Below are 20,460 nucleotides of genomic sequence, written 5' to 3'. Positions count from 1 at the left end.
ATTTGCCATAGCAACACTACCTTTAAAGGAGTAATGCCAGGCCCAGGGGCTCACTGCGCGGGCTCCCTGCTACTAAAGGTTATATTCAGCTTCCCCGATAACTCCCGTAGTGAACATTTAACCTTCCACATTGCTCCGTTCCAATGCGGTTATCAAGCACTACTTGGACGCGAAGCTTTTGCTCGCTTTAATGCAATACCACATTACGCTTCCCTCACGCTCAAGATGCCCGGTCCACGTGGCATCATTACAGTGAACGGAAGTATTAAGCGATCTTTGCGCGCCGAAGAGAATGCGACTGCCTTGGCAGCCGCACACTAAAAACGGCCTAACCAACTAAAGCATTTGATAGGTCGTCAAGACCATGGACGCGGTTAGACGAGTCCGGCGCTGCTATATGTAATTTGTACCGGATTGATGGCCACACCCCTATTACAAATACAAGGGGCTCAACGCGCGCAGACAAGTGGCAATTTCTACTCATTTATAGTTATACATGGTTTCTTTAAAAAACCAACTTTTTGCACGACAACTTTTTCACCTAAGTTCCTCTCTTTTACAGATGACCATCGTGCTACACCCGTCCAGGATACGGCACAACGGAGACACAGGCACAGACGTGCAGCAGGGACCCGCTCCATGGATTCTTTTTAGATTAAGACCCTGTGTCGGAGTGATGGGCCACGGGTAGGCTAACACGAGTCCCAGAACCTTTCAAGACATCGGGGCAGGCGGTGCCCCTCAAGACACTAGGACAAAGAGCCGTCTTCTGAGAAGTCGGCGGCAAGGCAACCGACTGGCTACTCACGGCCGAGCCCCAGGAACGACTTCAGGATAAGCCGACTCCCGACTGGCGACTTCCCGAGAAGCCGGCCTTGGGGAGTCAGCCCGTGACTCCAACAAACCCCATGCCCTCATCAAGAGGGACGGGACAAGGGAGTGGCTACAGTAAAGCCTACTCCCACCCCCTCTCCAGGGGCAGGCCTGGCTATAGTGCGCCGTACCCGCGGAGATCTCCGTCCGGCACGGCACTGTTGCTATGCCGGCCCTGACATCAGCACCAGTGGGCAGGATTCTGCACCCACGACGGCTTGTCTGTACGACCCCGGGGCGGCGGGCCCCACCAGTCAGCAGGAGTCCCGAAGACGGCAAGAGCGTCACCAGTCGGACCCGTTGGGAGTCGGTCCCCGGGAGTCGGCCAGCCCCTCCCCCGGGGCCCACGCGCCATTAACCTGATGTGACGGGGAGTGGCAATAGTGATTGCCCGCCAGGCGGCAGGGCTGTTGCCACGACCCCATGACCAAGCCTGCGTCATTGGAAGCACGGCTACATTAATCAGCAGCCGGCAAGACCCGCCAGCGGCAGACACAGCCTGTCGGTGCCGTACCAGACCAGTCGGCGGGCCCCAGTAGTCGGCGGAGAAGACGGAGGCCGGAGACACTGACGGCTGGGCCCGCACCTGGCCGGATTACGATTGTACCCCTGGGGGTAGGCCTATATAAACCCCCCAGGGCACCCATGTAAAGGGTTCGGATCCATTTAGCACTAGACTAGGTCATATAGGAAGGAGAGAGCTAGCCCAGCCTTCTCCTACCTCCAGGAAATAGCTCAAGGAGCAACCGTGTACACACTTTGCCATAGTGATCATGCGGAGACCCCGTAGAGCAGCAGTAGGGGTATTATCTCCCCAGAGAGCCCCGAAGCTGGGTAAGATTCGCCAGCGTACATGCCTTCGGCTCATCCCGTTTCCAGGCACCGGCGACGTTCTACTCGCCCCCACCATGATAAGCCATCCTTTGGCATATGTCGCACCCAACCCCTGACATTTGGCGCCCACCGTGGGGCCAGGTGCGCCGTCGTCCGGAGATCTGTTCTGGACGGGAACCCTTTTCCTCCCTGGCGAGCGCAGCCAGCCCGGCACGCCAGATGGAGTTTGCGTCGACGCGCTGCACGGTGTTGAGATCGCCTGCACAACCAGCTGCCTCACCGATCTTGTCGGCGAGGTTCGCCTCTCCGACGAGCCTGCATCTGACGCAGGCACGGGCGGCCCCGAGAGCCTCCTCGCGGACCTCCTTGACCAACTCCGCGTCACCGGCGAGCCTGTCGTGGATTTGGAGTCTGTAGGCTCCACCAACCCGATGCTGGTCGACTCCGACACCGCGTCGCTCGACGCGTTCCCCACCAACATGGTGGTCTATGACGAGCCACTCCCTCGCACGGAGAGCGACGGAAGCACTGTCACTGAGGTGCTCGTCATCAGTAATGACGAGCATCCCGACGGAGGAGTGCATGACCCACTCGGCGCGGCACTACAAGACCTGACTGCACCTATTCCAGAAGACGCTGACGCGGAGACGTTGGAGGCGCGCCGCCTTCAGCTCGTCGAAGGCGCGAAGAAGTTGGCTAGCATGAGACGCTTGTCAGAAGCCTACCAGCGTGAGATGGATCGCGCTGTGGGTGCCTCGCCAGCCCCAGTTGGGCCCGGCCGCCTAGGTGCGGTCCAGCAGCGCGGCGTAGCCATCGCCAACCTGTTCGGGGAGAATCGCCCTGTGTATGCCACACCTACGGAGAACATTCAAGCCGCCCAGGCGGCGGCGGATGAGCTAGACAACTTCAAGGGTGAAGAGCACTGCCTGATGACGGAGCAAGTCCAGCGGCTCCTTGACGCGACTGCCGCGCAAAACGAGGCCGGCTGCCGCATAGAGGCGCCGCAGTGACAAAACGACGACCCGCCTCCACGCCGAGATCAAGGCGCGACGTCTCAGACGCCGACTGGCAGCGCCCGAGGTAGGAAGGACAAGGATCCGGCTGTCAGCCACAGTCGGACTCGCATTACCATAGAGCGCGACCAAGATGGCCGCCCGAGAGCAGTGGAACGACGGGGCGACTGCCCGCCTCCTCTTCCTCGCAAGGAAAGGCGAGTCTCTCCGCCGCCTGTTGACCATCCGACTCTCGGCGACCGCCTTGGCCGCCGAGAGGGAGTCAGAGAAAATGATGCTCGCCACCGGATCGACCGACTTCACCGATCCCTGGTGCTGGAAGAAGAAGATGAGTTGGGTCTGCCTTGTTTTGGGCCCCGCATTCGAGACGAGCCCTTTCCCAAAGGGCTCACGCTCCCAAGAGACACGCCCAAGTACACCGGCTCTGTGAAGCCGGAGGACTGGTTGGTTGACTACTCCATGGCCGTCAGCATAGCTAACGGCAACAAGCGTGTTGCCGTAAAATACGTTCCGCTCATGCTCCAGGGCACGGACCGGACATGGCTGAACAGCTTGAAACCCCGCAGCATCAACAGCTGGGTCGACTTCACCGATGCATTCGTCCGCAAATTCACAAGCACGTACAAGCGTCCTCCCAAGCCTCGTCAGCTTTCCTTGTGCGTGCAAGGGCCCAACGAGTCGACTCGTGACTACCTCATGCGTTGGGCCCAGCTCCGAAACTCTTGTGAGGGCGTGCATGAGGTGCAGGCTATCGAGTACTTCACCACCGGGTGCAGAGAAGGCACCCTCCTCAAGCACAAGCTCCTTTGTGATGAGCCAGAAACCCTCGATGAGCTGCTGATCATAGCAGACAAGTACGCCACGGCCGACTCCTCCATGAAGGTGGAGATTCAAGTTAGCGCGACTGGCAAAGTGGCCCCTCAGGCTCCTAGAACTCCGGCTGGAGACGCCAGTCGGCTGCAACAGCAGAGCGACCACAAGCGCAAGGCCCCACAACCGGCTTCCAGCAGTCGGCAGGTGGCGACAGTCGAAGACCAGCAACCGGATGGGCAGCCTCCACCCAAGCGACAGAAAGGCGGCAAGCCCAACTGGTTGCCAGCTTTCTCGTACAAGCAGACTCTAGATGGCCCTTGCAAGTTCCATAGCGGCGCGGAGCCGTCGAATCACACCACCCGGAAGTGCCACTGGCTCACCAGGATCGCCAAAGGAGATGGCCTCCTGCCTCCCCCGCCTGCTGGGCAGCAGCCTCCGCCTCCGCCCCAGCAGCCGGCTGTCAGGCCAGTCGGCGCAGTACAAGACGAGTACCCCGAAGAGCACAGAGCCTACGTGATATTTACCAGTGTGGCTGATGACCGATGTAGCAGGCAGCTGCAGCAACAAGAGGTGAATGCGGTAGCATCAGAGACACCAGAATTCATGCACTTGTCCGAGAGGCCTATCAGTTGGAGCAGGGCTGATCACCCAGAGGTGATGCCGACTTCGGGCTCTTATGCCTTGGTCTTGGAAGCCACCTTTGCCACGGATAGGCGAGCTGCTCGCTTCTCGCGAGTTCTGATAGACGGAGGCAGCAGCATCAACATCCTGTACAAGGACACCATGGAGAAGTTAGGAATCAAGCAAAGACAGCTTCAGAATAGCCGGACTGTGTTCCACGGCATTGTTCCTGGCCTTTCTTGCTCACCAATCGGCGAGTTCTTGATGGACGTCCTCTTTGGAGACAAAGATCACTTCCGCCGAGAGTCAGTTTGGTTTGAGGTGGAGGATCTCGAGAGCCCATATCATGCGTTACTTGGCCGACCTGCCCTGGCTAAGTTCATGGAGGTCCCCCACTACGCCTACCTCAAGATGAAGATGCCTAGCTCCAAGGGTATTCTGACCGTAGCCGGCGACTACCGGAAGTCGTCTGCCTGTGCGGCTGAGAGTAGTCGGTTGGCCGAGTCCCTAGTGATCGCAGCCGAGAAGCGGCTCCTTGACCGGGTTGTGGCGATGGCCGGCAAGCAGCTAGAGGTGTCGCCCAACCCCAAGGAGTCGGAGGCTGAGGGTTCGTTCAAGCCGGCCAAAGAGATAAAGAAGATACCCTTGGATCCGGAGCACCCGGAGAGGTACGCTGTCGTAGGCTCAAACCTCGACAGAAAATAGGAAGGCGAGCTCGTCGATTTCCTCTATGAGAATCGGGATATCTTCGCATGGTCCCCCAAAGACATGCCGGGTGTACCGACGGAATTCGCCGAGCACAAGTTACATGTCCGATCTGATGCAAAGCCAGTCAGGCAGCCCTTGCGCCGCTTATCAGACGAAAAGAGAAGAGTTGTCGGAGAAGAGATAGCCCGACTCCTGGCAGCTGGCTTCATTATGGAGGTGTTCTTTCCCGAGTGGCTAGCCAACCCGGTCCTGGTACTGAAGAAGAACAAGCAGTGGTGAATGTGTATCGACTACACAAGCCTCAACAAGGCTTGCTCCAAGGACCCGTTTGCTTTGCCGAGAATCGATCAGGTGATAGACTCCACAGCCGGATGCGAGCTGCTGAGCTTCTTGGATGCATATTCACGATATCACTAGATCAAGCTAAACCCGGATGATAGACTAAAGACCGCCTTCATCACACCATTCGGAGCCTTCTGCTATCTAACCATGACATTCAGCTTAAGGAATGCCGGTGCTACCTTTCAGCGTTGCATGCAGAAATGCCTCCTCAAGCAACTCAGCAGTAACGCCCATGTCTACGTGGACGATGTGGTGGTGAAGACGGAGAAGCGTGGAACACTGCTGGAAGACCTCAAGGAGACCTTTGAGAACCTGCGCCGATTCCAGATCAAGCTCAACCCTGAGAAGTGCGTCTTTGGAGTACCAGCCGGCCAACTCCTTGGTTTCCTGGTCTCTGAGCGCGGCATAGAGTGCAACCCTACAAAGATCAAGGCCATTGAGAGGATGGAGGTACCCAGCCAACTGTTGGACATGCAAAAGTTCACTGGCTGCTTGGCGTCCATCAGCCGATTCATCAGTCGGCTGGGCGAGAAAGCTCTCCCCTTATACCAGCTCATGAAGAAGACCACTTTTTTCGAGTGGAACCACAAGGCGGACGAAGCCTTTCTTCAGTTGAAGAAGATGTTGACTACTCCACCCGTTCTGGCGGCTCCGACTCCTAAGGAGCCCATGCTCCTGTACATCGCCGCCACCAGCCGGGTAGTCAGCATGGTCATTGTAGTAGAACGCAAGGAGGAAGGCAAGGCACTACTTGTCCAGAGACCGGTATATTACCTGAGCGAAGTGCTGTCGACCTCCAAGCAGAACTACCCCCACTACCAGAAGATGTGCTATGGCGTGCACTTTTGCCGCCAAGAAGTTGAAGCCTTACTTTCAAGAGCACCCAATCACTGTGGTCTGCATGGCCCCACTGGCCGAGATCATCGGAAGCCGAGATGCCTCTGGCCGAGTGGCCAAATGGGCCATAGAGTTGGCTCCTTACACCATCTACTACCATCCCCGCACCGCCATCAAGTCACAGGCATTGGCCGACTTCCTCGTCGACTGGGCCGAGACCCAGTATCTACCACCAGCGCCCGACTCCACCCATTGGTGGATGCATTTCGACGGCTCCAAAATGCGCACCGGCTTAGGAGTCGGCGTTTTCCTCACTTATCCTAAAGGCGACAAGCTCAAATACGCACTGCAAATCCACTTTGCCACCTCCAACAACGTCGCCGAATACGAGGCGCTCATTCACGGACTCCGGCTTGCCAAAGAGTTTGGCATTCGCCGGATCCTGTGTTCTGGCGACTCGGATTTAGTGGTCTAGCAGTCGTCTGGCGATTGGGACGCCAAAGATGCAAACATGGCGAGTTACCGTTTCCTCGTGCAGCACCTCAGTGGATATTTCGAGGGGTGCGAGTTCCTCCATGTGCCAAGGAACGACAACGAACAAGCAGACGCCCTGGCACGAATCGGCTCCACCCGCCAGGCAATACCATCCAGCGTCGCCCTTCAGCGCCTCCTTAAGCCGTCTGTCAAGCCTTCACCAGAATCAGACTCCATCTTTGTGCCAGCTCCCCCCGAAGAAGTCGGATCCGACTCCAGAGCCCCAGCAGATGGTACGAGGATTTTGGCAGATGGCTCCAAAGCCGCCACAGTCGAAGCCGGCCCGAAGATTCCAGGACTCGGCCCGACGGCTGCACCAGTCGGCCCGGAGACTTCATTAATCCAGCAAGAGGTCGCTGACTCCAGCCTGCCGCCTCCCGGCCCAGCCGCCCTCGTCCAAGTCGCAATTCTGGCAGTTGAAGAAATAGCAGCACCCTCATGGGCATAGCCCATCCTCAAATTCCTGGTGAGCAAAGAGCTGCCGACTGATGAGACCTCGGCTCAGCAAGTACAACGTCGAGCGCCAGCCTACACCATAGTCAACAGAGAGCTGGTCAGGCGCAGCGTCACTGGTGTCTACTAGCGCTGCGTAGATCCAGAGCAAGGCCAAGCAATTCTCAAAGACATCCATCAAGGCGAGTGCGGCCACCATGCGGCTTCAAGAGCACTCGTCGCCAAAGCTTTTCGACACGGTTTCTTCTGGCCGACTGCCTTAGAAGAGGCCAAGGAATTGGTCCAAAAATGCAAAGGGTGCCAGAAGTTCCACTCCAAGCCGCATCAGCCGGCTTCTGCACTCAAGACCATCCCCATTGCCTGGCCCTTCGCCGTTTGGGGCCTAGACTTGGTGGGACCATTCAAGATGGCATGAGGTGGCTTAACTCACTTACTTGTCGCGGTGGACAAGTTCACCAAGTGGATAGAAGCAAAGCCAATCAAAAAACTGAATGGTCCAACTGTCGTGACTTTCATCTCTGACATCACAATTCGGTACGGCGTACCACACAGCATCATCACCAACAATGGCAAAAATTTTGCCAAAGGCGCCTTGGCCCGTTTCTGCGCGACACAGGGCATCCGACTGGACTTAGCGTCAGTTTCCCATCCGCAATCAAACGGACATGTGGAGTGGGCAAACGGCCTCATCCTGTCCGGCATCAAGCCCTGGTTGGTCGAGCCTCTGGAGCGCTCGGCTGGCTGCTGGCTTGATGAGTTGCCAGCCGTCCTCTGGAGTCTGCACACGACTCTGAACAAGTCAACCGGCTTCACGCCTTTCTTCCTCGTCTACGGTGCTGAAGCCGTCATCCCAACGGACATAGAGTTCGACTCCCCGCGAGTCACCATGTACACCGAGGAGGAAGCAGAAGAAGCACGTCAAGACGGTGTCGATCTGCTGGAAGAGGGCCGGCTGTTGGCACTCAGCCGGTCCAGCATCTACCAGCAGAGCCTGCGCCGATACTACAACAGGAAGGTCAGGCCGAGATCTTTCCAAGAGGGCGACCTTGTGCTCCGACTGATCCAGCGAACAGCCGGCCAGCACAAGCTGTCGACGCCTTGGGAAGGCCCTTTCATCATCAGCAAAGTACTGGGCAACGACTCCTACTACCTGATTGATGCTCATAAGCCCCGAGCACGCAAGAGGGACGACTCTGGCAAAGACACAGAGCGGCCATGGAATGCAAATCTCCTGAGAAGATTTTACAGTTGATGCAGTATGTACCACGCTACCTTTTGTATTAAAGTACTAAGACTTCGGGCACCTCGAGACGAGCTCGGGGACTGCCCTCTTTAGTCTGTATGATAAGAATTATGCCTACGAGTATGTTACTCTTTGTTATGCCGCTTGGCACCGGGCTCGACTAGTCGGCCCGGGGACTTGCCGCCTTACACTATGAAATGCTTCCTGCAGCCGGACAAGTAGTGTGTGGCGCCTAAGCCATCTCCTGTCAGAAGCCGCAGCTCGCAGAGCGACTGTCCGGTGGGCAGGAGTTAGGTAGAATGGGCGTTCGCATGAAAAATGGCTAAGGACTCAAAGCATAAAACATAGCTTAAGCCGGTTTTCAGCCTTTCCTTTTCTTTTCGCAAACCGACTATTGAGCAGTCGGCTCGCTGCCTTCTATTCAACTTGCTAAAAAACTCTAAAACGGCTAAGTACTTGCCTTCCCAAAGTAGCCAAGCATTTGATCCAACGGTAGTCCGTAGAGCGGCTGTCCGACGGGCAAGACGGCAACTAAGGGAAGGCGGCAAAGGAAAAAGCCAAAAGAGAAATGAGCAAGAAAAGATAGAATTTGGATAAATACTTACATAACATAGGCCCTTGATCGAATCCTCGAGCAGAAGTTCAAAATACACCCCGTGGGTGGAATTGTGCGAATTAACAAGTTCTTCAAAGATTACTAAAGCATATAAAATAAAGATAAGGCGGCAGCTTAGGAAGCGGCAGACGGATTCGGAGGGTCAGAGGAGACGGCAGCGTCAGGCGTTGGGGCGGCCGGCTGGGCAGTCTCGGCTTGACCGCCTCCGGCGGTAGTCGGCTCGGTCGCACGTGGCTCATTGCTGGAGGCGCGGTCGAGCTGAGGCTGGCCGTCCGCTCCGTCTTCTGGAGCTTCCGTCTCGCCTCCGTCCTCCGCCTCGCCTTCCTCCTCGACGCTGGAGCCGATCACCTCCGCTGAGTCCTCGCCGTAGTCTGGGTTCATCCCAAACCACTCCGGCGGTACCTCCTCGCCGTCTTCAGCCCGCTCGGGGACGAAGATGCTGGTGTCGGTGTACTCGGCGATCGCCGCGGCATGCTTGACGAGGGCGTCTTCCGCGGCTGCCAGCTCCGGGTGGGCCTCTGACCGGAGTGTGGCCAGTCGGTCTAGGTCCGGCCCCGGATACCACGCCTTGGCGAACTCCAAGGCCCGGCGCGCTCCAGCTCGGGCCGAGGAACCTTTCCAGACCTCAAGACAACCAGTCGCGACCTCCAGCCAGTTGGCAGTCCGACTGGGGGTGCGCGGAGCCTGCATGTCTGGCCACAGGGCAGCAATCGCCTGGGCGCCGACACGTTGAAGCCGGCGCAGCATCCGGTGAGCCGGCCGAAGGCGAGCCTCAATGCTCAAGATATGCTCATTAAGGGTTCGGGGGGCGTCGGTGGCGATCTCTGTGCCTTCCACCCTCCGAACTTCACGGTCAGCCTCGATGGCTTGGATGGCGGCCTGCGAGTGCCCAGGGAAGAAGTCTGCCAAGACGAAAGAATGAAGAAGCAAGTCAAAAATCAGGAGTCGGCTCGACTTATAGTCAGCAGCTCAAAGAAAGAAAGTAAAGAAACTCACCATCAATGATGTCTTCAATCTCGTGGAAGCCGGAGGCCAGCAATGCCTCCTTGTCAGACCAGGAGAAGCACTCGCTTGCGAACTCGGCCAGGAGGGCGGTCTCCATTTCTTCCGCCTCCTTCTGCGTCTTCTTGAGCAGATCCTGCTGTTCTGCCAATTGTGTGGCCAGCTGATCGTGCTCTGCGGCGAGCTTGCTGCACTCCTCCCCCTTGGCACGCAATGCGGAGTTGGCTTCGCTCAGCTGCTGTTGAAGAGCAGCATTGGCCTCTGAAGAGAAGGAAGTAAGAAGGCGTTAAGTCATCAATAAAGAAGGTCGCCAGGGAGATCCGGCCCGACTGCTCAGCAGTCGGCCCGAACCTCGGGGACTGCAGCCCGCGGGTGCGCCAGCGCGCCCCCGCAAAGAAGAAAAAGGACTCACTCCAGCTCTCCGACAAGTCGGCGGTCCGCTTGCCCAGCTCTTCAACGTTGTGGTTGAAGGCAGTGACATGGAGGTTGTGGTAGTCCTGCGACAAGTATTTCAGACAAAAATTAGTACCCGGAACTCACCAATTGGAGTTCCAGGCCGCCTGCTCAGCAGCCGGCCTGAAACTCGGGGACTACACCCAATGGGTGCGCTGGCGCGCCCCCACAGAGAGGAACAAGAAAACAAGGACCAAAGAGAAAGCATACCCGGACGGCTTCCCGCGACGCCAGGTACGCCTTGGTGCAGTTCTGGATGGCGTCGCCCTCAGCTCGCAGCTTCGTCTGGACGTCCAGAAGCGCCTGGTTCAGCAGCCCTGTGCCGCCTCCTTGCACCCACCCAATGGGCGCGATGCTCATCGCTTCGGCGTCTGGGATCGCTGAGCTGGCAGTGCCGGTCTCCAGGGGGCGTGGCGCCGAAGTCGCCTTCTCAAGACGGCGGCGCGTTGGTGAGCCGACTTGAAGGAGTAGCCTCGCCACGGCCTCGTCTTCAGTCGGCGGCACCGGCGGGTCCGCCGGCTGTTTGCCTTGCGAGCTCCCAGACGGTGGCAGAGGTGGCGGCGGAACGATCATGTCCGGCATGGAGGAGTCGCCGCCTTCCCTCTCCATGATGGGGTTCTCGCCGCCGGCTTCCACAGTCTGCCCCGCGAACTCCGGAGGCGGCGGCGCAAAGTTCAGTGGGGTGACGAACACCGCCGATTGGCGGTGCGCGGCCTCCTCAGCCTGTCGTTTCGTCGCGACGGCGGCTTCGGCCTCCGCCAGTTTCTTCTTGGTGGAGGCCTCCGTCTTATCGGCCTCCACCTTCTCCAGGCGGGCGGCCTCTTCCTCGTTGCGCTTCTCCTGCACCTTCCGCTCCGTCGCCTCCCGGAGGTCGGCGGTAGGGTCAACCCGCCGTGTGGTGGCAGACGTCTCCGCTGACCCCATGACGGAGGCAGCGACAACCCTCTCAAGAGTGAGGGGAGCCCTGAAGCAAGGAAAGCAAGTAAAAGACTCAGACAAAAGCCACAAAGAAAGAATAAAGCATTAAGACGGAATACTCACGCGGAGACCAGTGGCGGCTTCTTTACTTCCTTGCGGAAGCGGATGGCCTTCGCGGCCGCTTCGTCCCGCTTGGTCGCTGCAGTCGAACTCTTGGGCTTCTTCGGCCGACTGCCGAACAAGGTAGGCACGGCCCTGCGCTTCTTCCCGCCGCCTGGAGCACCCGGCGCGACAGAAGAGCCCGCGCCGGGATGGCTGGCTCCTGGCCGGTGGCGAGGGGAGACCTCCTCATCATCATCAGGCCAGTCCTCTGGACTAGCCCCGAGCCGCGGGCCGCCTCCTCCCTTGATGTCGTCTTCCAAAGCCGTCGCCCCCAGATCGGGGTCGTCGACATCGCTCTCCGCCCGGTCGGCTAGGAACTCGCGGGCCGGCCCCGTGGTGCCAACTGGTGGATGGAGGAGGGGATTCTGACCAAAGCCGACTGGTCAGGTCGGACAAAACAAACTCGGCAAGAAAGAAGACAATTCAAAGAAGAAAGAAAAGGCAACTCACTGTGGGTGGGGGGTTGGCGCGGGAGTACGGCTCCTTGCCGAACCGCCAGTCCTCCAGGAGCTTGCTGTTCGAGAGGTAGTTCACCATGTAGGCCACCTCCTCATGAGGCATGTCCTTGGTGCACATCCGACTCGGGTCACGGTGCCCGCTCATTTGGCATATCATGTGGGGCCGACCTTGGAGCGGGAGAACTCGGTGCGCCACGAAGGCGGCCAGCAGGTCCGGACCAGTCAAGCCCTCCGACTGCGTCAGCACTCGGAGTCCCGTGACGGTGCTGGCTCCCGCAAGCGTCAGCGACTTGGCCCGGTACGACCAGTTGGGCAGTCTCCCAGCTGGCGGGCCGGCTTCGAAAGCCGGCAAATTGACCCAATCGCCCTTCGCGAAGACACTCTTCACGTAGAAGTATGATCGCTGTCATATCTTCAGCGACTTTATCAGCTTGATGGTGGGGAAGGGGTTGTCGGCCCCCGACCTCCGCACGACGATGAACGCGCCGCACTGAGCCAGCACACCTGCAGCCTGGGTGCCGAGCTTGGAGTAGAAGAACTCCCCCCAGAGCTCGAGGGTGGGGAGGACTTCGAGGAAGCCTTCACACAGGGCCACGAAGGCGGACAGCAGCACCACTGTGTTGGGCGTGAGGTGGTGCGGCTGGAGGCCGTAGAACTCTAGAAAGGAGCAGAAGAAGCTGCTCGCCGGCAGCCCCAATCCGCGCAAGCAGTGCGAGCAGAAGATAACCCGCTCGCCCTCCTCCGATGCCGGAGAGATCTCCCCCCTCGGCACAAGGCGTACCCGCACGTAATCTTCGCCGGGGATCCGACGAGTCTTGCGGAGGAACTCGATGTGGTCGTCGTGGACTTCTGAGCCATCCCAGGTGCCGGAATGCACCAAGGGAGGCGCGACGGCAGAGGAAGAACTCATCGTGAGCGGATCGCCGCGGCATTCGGCAAAGCTTGGGCGCGCGGCGGTGCGAAGAAGAAGAAGGAGAAGAACAAGGAGTGGCGTGGAGGAGGGGCACGCGTGCTCTACCACGCCCCCCTCCTCCCCCTACTTATAGCCTCATGGGCAGCGAAGCCGAGGGGGCGGTTGTGGGATTTACTGCGCCCACGACCCCACGACCCCCACGTTTCCACGCCGAAAAGTTACTGCGCGCAGTAACTTCACAGGAATCCCAACCGTCCGCTCAGGCCACAGCGGATCTGCTCATGCACCGAGGCACGGTAATGGCGGGCCCCGCCTATGGGCCTGTCCCATCACGTGTGTGGACAGACAGACTGGCCCGGCCGCGTGTCGCCACGTGACAGGCCCGGAATGGGTGGCGGCCTGGAAGCTTAGCCGGCACGCTACTTCAATCCCGCCGTGGTGTTCGAAATATTTTGCAAGTCAAAGTTGGGCGAGTCCGACTCCTTCTAGTCGGCCCGGCAGAAGTCAAGCAGGATCCATATCTCGGGCACCCGGAAAGAGAAACTGCTGAGGCTCCTCGGCCGATCGTCCATGGCACCTCATCAGCTTCGGGGGCTACTGTCGGAGTAATGGGCCACGGGTAGGCTAACCCGAGTCCCAGAACCTTTCAAGACATCGGGGCAGGCGGCGCCCCTCAAGACACCAGGACAAAGAGCCGTCTTCTGAGAAGTCGGCAGCAAGGCAACCAACTGGCTACTCGCGGCCGAGCCCCAGGAACGACTTCAGGATAAGCCGACTCCCGACTGGCGACTTCCCGAGAAGCCGGCCTTGGGGAGTCGGCCCGCGACTCCAACAAACCCCATGCCCTCATCAAGAGGGATGGGACAGGGGAGTGGCTACAGTAAAGCCCGCTCCCACCCCCTCTACAGGGGCAGGCCTGGCTACAGTGCGCCGTACCCGCGGAGATCTCCGTTCGGCGTGGCACTGTTGCGATGCCGGCCCTGACATCAGCACCAGTGGGCAGGATTCTGCACCCATGACGGCTTGTGTGTATGACCCCGGGGCGGTGGGCCCCACCAGTCAGCAGGAGTCCAGAAGACAGCGAGAGCGTCACCAGTCGGACCCGTTGGGAGTCGGTCCCCGGGAGTCGGCCAGCCCCTCCCCCGAGGCCCACGTGCCATTAACCAGATGTGATGGGGAGTGGCAATAGTGATCGCCCGCCAGGCGGCGGGGCTGTTGCCACGAACCCATGACCAAGCCCGCGTCATTGGAAGCACGGCTACAGTAATCAGCAGCCGACAAGACCCGCCAGGGGCAGACACGGCCTGTCGGCGCCGTACCAGACCAGTCAGCGGGGCCCGCCAGTCGGCAGGCCCCAGCAGTCGGCGGAGAAGACGAAGGCCGGAGACACTGACGGCTGGGCCCGCACCCAGCCGGATTACCATTGTACCCCTGGGGGGGTTGGCCTATATAAACCCCCAGGGCACCCATGCAAAGGGTTCGGATCCATTTAGCACTGGACTAGGTCATATAGGAAGGAGAGAGCTAGCCCATCTTCTCCTACCTCCAGGAAACAGCTCAAGGAGCAACCGTGTACACACTTTGCCATAGTGATCATGCGGAGACCCCGCAGAGCAGCAGTAGGGGTATTATCTCCCCGGAGAGCCCCGAAGCTGGGTAAGATTCGCCGGCGTGCATGCCTTCGCCTCATCCCGTTTCCAGGCACCGGCGACGTTCTACTCGCCCCCACCATGATAAGCCATCCTTTGGCATATGTCGCACCCAACCCCGACACCCTGCGTAAACCTTTTTTACTGTCTCTTGTTGATACACATCCACCGAATTCTCAGCACAATTGAGAAGGATGCTGACGTCTTGGCATGTGGCCACGTCAGAATAATGCACGTACCTGGACACAAGGGGCTTCTTACAAAGGGCACTATTTAGGCCCGGTTTATACCATAAAGACCGAATACCTTAGGGAGTGTTCGACGTCGCGAGTTTGGCCTTATATGCATCAGCTCCGAATCATTGTCTTTGGTCAAATGTTGGGTTTGCCCGGCTCCTGTGTTTTGGTGCCTTACGCTCTGCTTTATTGGCTAAGGCAGCACCAGGAGAACTACTGCGATTGTGCCCTCGTTCATCCGGACGAGCACCTCAGTAGAGAAAGCTGAAAACTGACTGTCATGATATAGCGTGAGACTGGTCAACCACTCGATGACCTATCGGAATGTTAGAATTCCTCCGCCTTAACAAAGGGCCGTTTTCCAGCCAGGCATGTACGCACCCCGAGATCGGGAGAGTGCGGAGCCACCAGGGGCTATCTAGTAGCCCCACTGTCAAACTCCTATGGCTAAGTGAAAGTGTTAAAGCATTATAGTCCGATTGCCTCATTCGCTGCGCTATCACCTCCTTAATAGGACCAAGACGTTGGGTTAAGTGTGAACACGCGTTTTTTGCGAGCACCTCCGCATTATATGTGGGGGGGCTGAAGCCGACGACTGCAATCTTTCAGGTTATACACATGTATACATAAACGGCCACACAGGAGGCATCATATTACTTTCAGGAAAAAGTATAAACACAACCTTATAAAATTTCGTAAAAACATTGTGTTTACAATGGGAAAACATATCACTCAAACATAATATTCTTCGAGCACTGGGCCTCTATCAAACGAGCACCCTCAAGAACCTCCTCGAAATAGTGCTCGGCAGCCACTCGGCCTATGGCCGAACCCTGCGCCGCAACAGTGGTAGCGTCCATCTCCGCCTAGTATGCTTTAACACGGGCAAGGGCCATCTGCGAGCATTCTATGCACGCCGACCTCTTCATCGCATTAATGCACGGCACCGCACCAAGGAACTGCTGCACTAAACTGAAATAGTTGTTCGGCTTTGGCTTTTCCGGCCATAGCTGATCCACGACAGACCTCATGGCGAGTCCGGACAACCTATTTAGTTCGGCCCATTCGGCTAGCTGATCAGTCAATGGAAGCGGACGCTCTGGAACATTGAATTGCGACTAGAACAGCTTGTCCACCTCACGATCTATTTGACCTTGGAAGTATTTGGCCGCATCGGCAGCGCTCTCCGCCAAGTCCATATATGCATCTGCCGAACTCCACAGCCGATCCAGAGGGGCATACCGGGGATCTCCGAACTTCCTCCATAGCATGAAGGGCTTCCCAGCCGCAATATCCCCAGCTTCCCACAGCTCCTCCTTCTTCGCTCTCATAGCAGAGTGGGTGTCTTTGTCTGCCATCGTGGCCTTCTCAAGGTCTGTTGCCTTCACTCAGTTTTCTTTCTCAAGGAGCCGACAACGGTCGATAGTGTCTTTTAACTCTATGGCCATCTTGGCCATCTTCTCTTTGCTCTCGCAATGTGCGGCCTTCTCGGCTTTCAACTCTTCGGCCGACTTCAAAGCAGCCGCATTACTAATCCTCGCTTGTTCCTTGGCTCGGGCAAGTTCTGCCCGCAAGGTTTCCAGGGTGGCAGCTCCATCTGCAGTCACAACATATTAAAGATACTGGCATCATGCTGCTCTTACTACGTGGCATTCACCAGAAAATAACACTTACCCTGTGCCTCGTCAAGCCTCTTGTTAACAAGCTCGATGTCAGCGTCTGCCGCATCCAGTTGCCGTTTTAATTCGGCAAACTCACTAGTCCGGCTAGCCACCAGAGCTTCCACCACCTGCACATAAAGGCAGTGTGGTTATTGCCTGGGACTATGATCCTCTGTTCGCCACCGTTCTCGACGACAACCAGAGTCTCAGGGGCTACTATCTACACAGGGCACACCTAACATGTGCGGTACTATCACATATTATCTCACGTACCTCAAAGCCTGTCAGTAGATTCATAAAGGCTTCATGTAATCCGCTTTCGGCGGACAAAATTCTCTCGATCACCGTACCCATCAGCGTACGGTGTTCTTCTGAGATGGCCGCTCGCCCCACCAGCTCCCTCAGAACGTCCGACCACATACCAGATGGTGTCGGACTCTTTTGTTTGCTCTCTTCGAGAGCCGGACGCTGGGGACTTTGGGGGTCTATGGGATTATCTTTTGGCCTCACCGGATCCGGAGAGGCCCTCCGTGACGACACTTCGGGGTCGCCCGCTTCTTGAGCGGAGGAGTCCGGGGGAGGCGTTTCACTCTCCATCATCTCCGGAAGAAGATCCCCTGAAGACGAGCTCAGCTGAGAGGGGCTAAGGCCCGAACTGCAAGATATATGCGGCGGTCATTTTCTGAGAACAAAGATAGTATACCTTCACTATTAAAGTATTTTTTGGATCACTTACAACTCGTTGAAGGGTTGATCCCCCCGCGGACTTTGTGCGGCAAGAGCACCCCCCCGAGGCAGGACCCTCTGTTGCAGACTTCTTCTCCCGTTTGGAGGCCTTGGCTTCCGGATCCTCAGAAGCAGTCCTTTTCCTCCCCCGATTATCCTCCTTCATGGAGGCTCTCATTCCCTCGGTTGGAACTGGCAGCGATGGGGGCCCGCGTTTGCCCATATTATTTCCCCTTGTATCTTCCTTCGAGGGCTCCGGGCAAGGTGCGAGATCGAGCATCTTTTCCAATACCGGATTTTCCAAACCCTCAGGGAGGGGGGCCAAACACCGAATCATCTTCGCCTTTGTTAGCCAATCCTGGTCAAAGAGTGAACTCTCAAAAATAACTTCATGATGAATAAAAGACGGTGTGTTCGGCTAGAGGATTTCTTACTTGTTCGGCGGCGCGGTTACTGCTCAGGCCCGCGTCCTCAGTAGTATCCGGACACCCTATTTGAGGTCCGAAGAATGACTTGTACATCTCCTCGTGTGTCAGGCCGAGGAAACTTTGAATGGCACGCGGTCCTTCTGGGTTGAACTCCCACAAGCGAAGGGGCCGGCGTTTGCAATGCTGGACTTGACGAACCAGCATAACTTGCATTACCACAACCAAATTAAAATCTCCCTCGAAGAGATCTTGAATGCGGCTTTGCAGTATAGGCACGTCCTTGGCTGGACCCCAGCTCAGACCTCTACTAATCCATGACATCAGTTGTGGTGGGGGGCCCGAGCAGAAGGCGGGGGCAGCCGCCCACTTGGCACTTTTGGGAGCCATGACGTAAAACCACTCCCGTTGCCATAATTCGGACACCTCTGGAAAGGAAACTTTCGGCCATGGAGCTCCTGCCATCTTGCCTATTGATGCGCCTCTGCACGCTGCATGTTGCCCCTCGATCATCTTCGGCTTCACTTCAAAGGTCTTGAGCCACATGCCGAAGTAAGGGGTAATGCGGAGGAAGGCCTCACACACGACAATAAATGTCGAGATGTGGAGAAAGGAGTTCGGAGCTAGATCGTGGAAATATAGCACGTAATAGAACATCAAACCCCTGACGAAGGGATCCAGAGTGAGGCCTAGGCCTCGGAGGAAGTGGGAGACGAACACGACGTTCTTGTTGGGTTCGGGAGTAGGGACGACCTGCCCTCGAGCAGGCAGTCGATGCGAAACCTCGGTGGTCAGGTATCTGGCCTCCCTCAACTTCTTGATATCCTCTTCCGTAATGGAGGAGGGCATCCATCGGCCTTGAAGGCTGGATCCGGACAAGATTGAAGATCCGGAGCACCTGACCTGGGCTTTGGGTGTTAGAACTTGAGGCGGGGGAGGGGTTCGATTGAGCATGAGAGGGAAAAAGCGAAAACCTTGTCCCTTTATAAAGAGGATGAATATCAAGCGTCCTCTCCGTAGTCGTTTGGGACATGCCTATAATCTAGGAGTCCTAGACATGGTTGGGTTACCCACGACCGTATTAATGAGAATCCCGTAATTGGGGGAACACAATCTCTGCTTTGACAAGACGTGTCAAGAAACCGCCTCGCGTTATGTGTGGAGCTGGTTGAAGAAAAATGGTTCGAATAATCACCGGGCCATGACATAACGTCATGCTGCCAAAACAAGCCAGCAAATTAGATCTGTGAAAATATTATTCTCTCTACGATGGTATGTGGAACTTATTTTGCAGGGTCGGACACTATCCTCGTATTCAAATTCTTCTGTGATGTATTTGGAGAAGGAACCCGCCTAGCAATGCTTAAGACAATACTGCGCGCCGGACTCATCGTCATTGAAGCCTGGTTCAGGGGCTACTGAGGGAGTCCTGGATTAGGGGGTCTCCGGACAGCCGGACTATCTCCATTGGCCGGACTGTTAGACTATGAAGACACAAGATTGAAGACTTCGTCTCGTATCTGGATAGGACTCTACTTGGCGTGGAAGGCAAGCTAGGCAATACGGATATGGATATCTCCTCCTTTGTAACCGACCTTGTGTAACCCTCACCCTCTCCGGTGTCTATATAAACCGAAGGGTTTTAGTCCGTAGGACAATAACCACAACATACAATCATACCATAGGATAGCTTCTAGGTTTTAGCCTCTCCGATCTCGTGGTAGATCTACTCTTGTACTACCCATATCATCAATATTAATCAAGCAGGACATAGGCTTTTACCTCCATTAAGAGGGCGCAAACCTGGGTAAAACATTGTGTCCCCTGCCTCCTGTTACCATCCGGTCTAGACGCACAGTTCGGGACCCCCTACTCGAGATCCGACGGTTTTGACACCGACAGGCCCCGCTTGCCTGCGACTCGTCTCGCTTCTCGTCGCTTCGTCGTCCTCATCGCCTCGTTTCCCGCGGCGAATCAATGCCAAATCTGCCATGCGCTGCCGCGCCGGTCAGCCTCCGCCATTGATGCCTCATGGGCAGTGCAGTGAAGGCGTGACGACGCGCGTCCCCGCGCATGCCACACGTAGACAAGGCGGCCACGCATGCTCGCGCCGCCTCCGCATATATAAGCCGACCCCAGCGCGCCGGTGGCACGCACAGAGTCTCCACCGCCGACGCGCCCTCTCTCCCCTTCCTCCCTCTCCCCTCGCCGTCCCAGTTCAAAGAAATGGCCGAACGATTCCCAGGCGACGACGCGGCGGTGAACGCCTTCGGCCGCCGCCACCTTCACGAGGACGAAGCTCGGCTCCTCTTCGAGGTCGAGTACCCGGTCCCGCCGGACATGCGGGTGCACGGGGCATTGAGAATCAGTGCCGGCAGGGTGCCGGTGCCACCACCGCCCACCGGGGCGGCGCGTCGTGCAGAGATCGCGCGTATCCGTGCTTCTCTGCCGCGGGTGGCGAGGGAGGGGCCGCGCTACGTCCCCGACAGCCCGCTCTAGGAGCCGTACTTCCATGGTCGTCACGCCGAGCAGCTCGAGGCCACCAACGGCGTCGTGCCCTCCGGCAGGCTCAACTCCGAGGGGCGGCGCCGATGGTGGGGCGTGCCTGGCCGCACGCTGGAGGCCGTCCTCGAGTATATCGAGGGCGGCAACACGCCGAGGCTGGAGTACCCCCTCCCCCCGTCCTTCTCTCGCCGTCGTGGGAGCTCGTGGACGCCGAGGCGCATGGACCCTGGGGCGTCCTCCTCCTCGTCCAGTCGGTCGACCGGCTCTCCCTTCCTCCGCCCTGTCAAGCCGGAGCCCCAGGACACGCCTGTCAGCCGGCGCACCCGCAGCTCCGGTATCCGTATCGCCGACTCCACCCCCGCTTCAGGGCGCCTCGTCCTCGTCGCGCCCAAAATGGAGCCCAGTCTCCCCCCGGAGTACGAGGAGATAGCCCGGCGCGGCTTCTCCGATGCGGACGCCCTGCGG

The sequence above is a fragment of the Triticum urartu genome, chromosome 1 (assembly GCF_003073215.2).
Source record: "Triticum urartu cultivar G1812 chromosome 1, Tu2.1, whole genome shotgun sequence".
Lineage (NCBI taxonomy): Eukaryota > Viridiplantae > Streptophyta > Magnoliopsida > Poales > Poaceae > Triticum > Triticum urartu.
The sequence above is the reverse complement of the archived record's forward strand: the minus strand, read 5'-3'. Positions refer to the sequence as shown.